This window comes from Triticum aestivum, chromosome 4B (genome assembly GCF_018294505.1).
Source record: "Triticum aestivum cultivar Chinese Spring chromosome 4B, IWGSC CS RefSeq v2.1, whole genome shotgun sequence".
NCBI classification, from domain to species: Eukaryota; Viridiplantae; Streptophyta; class Magnoliopsida; order Poales; family Poaceae; genus Triticum; species Triticum aestivum.
In genome coordinates, this window is record NC_057804.1 from 258397989 (window position 1) to 258403988 (window position 6000).

Genomic DNA, 6000 nt, shown 5'->3' on the forward strand with positions numbered 1-6000 from the left:
TGCAGAACATCTTTTGAAGAACACACCTATATGAGTCTGATTGTCAAACGTCGCAATCTATGAGAGTAGGGTTCTCTCTAGTAAACTCATGAAAGGTCATGGAGTATGACGCATAAGCTCCACCCACGGGGAAGACCCACGGTAGCCACGTATCGGTCAAGGCTTTATGTGAAGCTAGATTCGGAAAAAACTTGCAGTTCAAGGCCCAGTCCACTGTTCAAGTTGCTTACTAGTGTAGCATAGAGCTCTAGGTGGAAGTTCAACTTAACAGTCTCCACTGCAATACCGGTATATAAAAACAGTGTTTTGGAACCAAAGGCAAATTTCTGTGTGCCTCTGGGATCTGGTGGGGGATTGCTGGAATTTAGTCTATATTGGGGCAGCCCAATAACTATTTCAGAAATTCCTAATAAATCCTAGAGGCCCACTTAGCCCATTTGTGCAAGGCAAGGGATACTACTAAAGTTTAGTCCCACATTGCTAGTTTAGAGGGAGTTGGACCTCCTTATAAGGGAGGCTCCTTCCCCACTTGTATGAGCATGAGAACAAGAGGGACATCCACGCGCGCTCCTCCTCCGCCGCCTGCCTCGCCACGCCACGCCACGCCACGCCACGCCACACCACGCCCCGCCTCGCCTCGCCTCGCCTCACCTCGTCACGACGCGCCGCGGGTTGCGGGAATGAGCCGAGCCGATGTCTAAACAGCTCCCGGCGCAACCTCTCGCCTCCTTCTCTTGCACCTATAAAAGGGAGGTCGCTCCTCTCAGAGAGAGGCACCAGAACTACTTCTTCCTCTCGCCACCGGTTCCTGAGCACTGCGCTGCTGCTACGATCTTCTCCATCCCGGCTTGCGGCGTGCACCGCAGGTCGGGATAGTAGGCCTCTGAAACCGCACTCTTTGAGTCCTGTACGGGAGAAGGGTGATAAGGTTTTTGGGGAGCGCTCTGCGCGACTACTGGCTGCTTCATCACGGACGATCCGGTCGCCGACGACTACTTCCCCGACGACGACTTCTTCCCCGATGTCCACAACCTCCTCGACGACATGGCAGGCGAGGACACCGACCCCAAGTCCAGCGCTCCTGCTGCTGCTGTGCCGTACGTGTTCTTCTCCTTTCTGTTAGAAGTCCTACTACAGTTCTTGGCTCTAGTTTCTGTCCTACGTATGTTAGGTTCTATGTCGTATAAGCAACTTCATCTAGTGACTGTTCTAGATGTGTTTACCTCAAGTTCATATATGCAGACGATGTTTACCTTCTCTCTGTCAGATTGCATGACTTGCTTTATACTTGCTATTCTAGCCATGTTTTATCTACTATTTCTGTTAATAAAATCATTCGGTAAATTGCTCATATATCCAACAATCCAAAAACCTTATTATAGGCAATTTACCCCAAGTGGTTTTGCTGCTTCCATGAGACCTCCTATGTTTGAGGGTATCCACTATAAGAGGTGGCGCGTGAGAGCAGTCTTATGGTTTCAAACCATGAGTTGCTATGACGCCACTCTTGGCAAACCTGAAGGAGAGCAAGATGCCCAACAGGCACAAGCTTTTCAGAAAATGGATACCTTGTTTAAGGCTGCGCTCTTGAGTGTTCTTGGAGAGAACATAGTTGATGCTTATGCGTCAATTGACAATGGAAAAGATATGTGGGACGCACTCGAGGCCAAGTTTGGGGTCTCGGATGCCGGCACTGAGCTGTACATCATGGAGCAATTCTATGATTATAGGATGACTGAAGAGCGCTCCGTGGTTGAGCAGGCTCATGAGATACAGTCATTTGCTAGAGAACTTGAGCACTTCAATTGCATGCTACCAGACAAGTTTGTTGCCGGGGGTATCATCACTAAGCTTCCTCCTTCATGGAGGAACTTTGCTACCTTACAGAAACATAATAGACATGAGTTTTCCATTCCGGATCTCATTGGTACTCTTGATGTGGAAGAAAAGGCGAGAGCAGAGGACACACGTGCTCGAGGTATTGAGGGAGGATCTAGTGCCAATGTGGTACAGAAGCAGAACTTCCAGCCCCACAAGTTCAAGAACAAGGGCAAGTTTGATGGTAAAGCAAAGTTTGATGGGAAGAACAAGGCTGTGCAACACATGAAATTCAAAAAGAAGAATGGCAAGAAGAAAGGTGCTTGTCATGTGTGTGGAGATCCTGATCATTGGGCTCCTAGTTGCCCTAATCGCTATGACAAGCGTCATCCTGGGAAAGGCGGCAAGACCGCTAATGTTGTCATTGGAGACACTGACATGAAGGATGTTGGGTATGGTATATTTCCCACTATTCTTTCAGTATGTCATTCTCCTGACTGGTTGATTGACACGGGTGCTAATGTGCATGTATGCGGTGATATTTCCATGTTTTCGTCTTATCAAACCGCAGGGACTTCAACCGTGCTGATGGGCAACGGTTCAAGTGCTTCTGTTCGTGGTGTTGGCACGGTTGATCTGAAGTTTACTTCGGGGAAGATCGTGCGGCTGAAGAACGTGCATTATGTCCGCTCCGTCAATAAAAATCTTGTTAGCGGATCTCTTCTGTGTAGAGATGGCTATAAGCTTGTCTTCGAGTCAAATAAATTTGTAATATCCAAGTATGGAACCTTTGTTGGTAAAGGCTATGAGTCAGGAGGCCTGTTTCGTTTATCCTTATCAGACGTTTGCAATAAAGTTGTTAATCATATTTGCAACAATAGTGAATCAAATGTGTGGCATTCACGACTTTGTCATGTTAACTTTGGTTGCAGGTCGCGACTAACGAAGCTGACAAATGTGTGTACTATCCACACACTGACATGAAGGATGTTGGGTATGGTATATTTCCCACTATTCTTTCAGTATGTCATTCTCCTGACTGGTTGATTGACACGGGTGCTAATGTGCATGTATGCGGTGATATTTCCATGTTTTCGTCTTATCAGACCGCAGGGACTTCAACCGTGCTGATGGGCAACGGTTCAAGTGCTTATGTTCGTGGTGTTGGCACGGTCGATCTGAAGTTTACTTCGGGGAAGATCGTGCGGCTGAAGAACGTGCATTATGTCCCCTCCGTCAATAAAAATCTTGTTAGCGGGTCTCTTCTGTGTAGAGATGGCTATAAGCTTGTCTTTGAGTCGAATAAATTTGTAATATCCAAATATGGAACCTTTGTTGGTAAAGGCTATGAGTCAGGAGGCCTGTTTCGTTTATCCTTATCAGACGTTTGCAATAAAGTTGTTAATCATATTTGCAACAATAGTGAATCAAATGTGTGGCATTCACGTCTTTGTCATGTTAACTTTGGTTGCATGTCGCGACTAGCAAAGTTGAACTTAATCCCTAGTTTCACCAATGTCAAGGGATCTAAGTGTCAAGTATGTGTGCAAGCTAAGCAACCTCGTAAGTCTCACGTGACTGCGGAATCGAGAAATCTTGCACCACTAGAACTTATACATTCAGATCTATGTGAAATGAATGGTGTTTTGACAAAAGGTGGAAAGAAATATTTCATGACGTTAATAGACGACTCCACTAGATACTGTTGTGTGTATCTTCTGAAATCTAAGGATGAGGCTCTGAACTTTTTCAAGATCTATAAAGCTGAAGTGGAAAACCAACTTGATCGGAAAATCAAGAGGCTTAGGTCCGACCGTGGTGGAGAGTATTTTTCCAATAAATTTGATGCTTTTTGTGCGGAACATGGTATAATCCATGAGAGGACGCCTCCCTACTCACCTCAGTCAAATGGGGTGGCCGAAAGAAAGAACCGTACTCTAACTGATTTGGTTAACGCCATGTTAGACACATCGGGTCTCTCCAAGGCATGGTGGGGGGAGGCGATATTGACAGCATGTCATGTCCTAAATCGAGTTCCCACAAAGAACAAAGAGATAACTTCGTTCGAGAAATGGGAGAAGAAAAGGTTAAAGCTCTCTTATCTACGAACCTGGGGTTGTTTGGCGAAAGTCAATGTGCCAATGGTAAACAAGCGGAAGCTGGGACCAAAAACTGTGGATTGTGTTTTCCTGGGATATGCTTTTCATAGCATTGGCTATAGATTCTTGGTTGTAAAATCTGAGGTACCTGACATGCATGTCGGTACGATCATGGAGTCGAATGATGCGACTTTCTTTGAAGATATCTTTCCCATGAAGGATATGGCTACCTCATCTAATCAGGACATGCCTAGTTCATCGAATCAGGAACCAGTTACAATTACCGAACCTCCCATTTCGATGGAACACTTTGAAAGTCCTGTGGAGAAAAACAATGAAGTTCCTACTAGGAGCAAGAGACAGAGGACTGCAAAGTCCTTTGGTGATGATTTTCTTGTGTATCTCATAGATGACACTCCCAGTTCTATTTCGGAGGCCTATGCATCGGAAGATGCTGACTACTGGAAGGAAGCGGTTTGTAGCGAGATGGATTCCATCTTGGCGAATGAAACTTGGGAGATAACTGATCGTCCTTATGGGTGCAAACCTATAGGATGCAAATGGGTATTCAAGAAGAAGCTTAGGCCTGATGGTACTATTGAAAAGTACAAGGCTCGGCTCGTGGCTAAGGGTTATACCCAAAAGGAAGCTGAAGACTTCTTTGATACTTACTCACCTGTGGCTCGACTGACCACTATTCGAGTTCTACTTTCACTAGCTGCCTCACATGGTCTTCTCGTTCATCAAATGGATGTTAAGACTGCTTTCCTGAATGGAGAGTTGGATGAGGAAATTTATATGGAACAACCAGATGGGTTTGTAATAGATGGTCAGGAAGGGAAAGTGTGCAAGTTGCTGAAGTCTTTGTACGGACTCAAGCAAGCACCCAAACAGTGGCATGAGAAGTTCGAAAGAACTTTAACAGCTGCAGGCTTTGTTGTGAACGAAGCTGACAAATGTGTGTACCATCGCCATGGTGGGGGCGAGGGAGTTATGCTTTGCTTGTATGTTGATGACATACTGATTTTCGGAACAAATCTGAATGTTATTAAGGAGGTCAAGGATTTCCTATCTCGCTGTTTTGAGATGAAGGATTTAGGAGTGGCTGATGTCATTCTGAACATCAAGTTGTTGAGAGATGATGATGGTGGGATTACATTGCTTCAATCTCACTATGTGGAAAAGATCTTGAGTCGCTTTGGCTATAGTGACTGCAAGCCCTCTCCAACACCATATGATGCTAGCGTGCTGCTTCGAAAGAATCAAAGAATTGCTAGAGATCAATTGAAGTATTCTCAGATTATTGGCTCGCTTATGTACTTAGCCAGTGCTACAAGACCTGACATCTCTTTTGCTGTTAGCAAGCTGAGCCGGTTTGTCTCAAAACCGGGAGATGTGCATTGGAAAGCTCTAGAGAGAGTTTTGCGTTATTTGAAAGGCACTGTAAATTATGGAATTCACTACACTGGGCATCCAAAGGTGCTTGAAGGGTATAGTGACTCAATCTGGATCTCAGATGCTGATGAGATAAAGGCCACGAGCGGATATGTGTTCACTCATGGAGGTGGCGATGTTTCTTGGAAGTCTTGCAAGCAGACCATCTTAACGAGGTCAACTATGGAAGCAGAACTCACAACACTAGATACATCTACGGTTGAAACAGATTGGCTTCGCCGGCTCTTGAATGACTTGCCGGTTGTTGAGAAACCTGTACCGGGTGTCCTTATGAACTGCGACAATCAAACTGTGATCACAAAAGTGAGCAGCTCAAAGGATAACATGAAGTCATCAAGACATGTTCAGAGAAGGTTAAAGTCTGTCAGGAAAATGAGAAACTCCGGAGTTATTGCATTGGATTATATCCAAACGTCTAAAAATCTGGCAGATCCTTTCACTAAGGGTCTATCACGTAATGTGATAGATAATGCATCGAGGGAGATGGGTATGAGACCCACAATATGAGTTGTTCACAGTGGTAACCTATTCTTTGTGATCGGAGATCCCGTGAATTAGATGTGGAAGACAAGCTGTTGGTCAACTGGGAGGAGAGTATCCTTATTTTTTAAATACCACTCCATGAAGA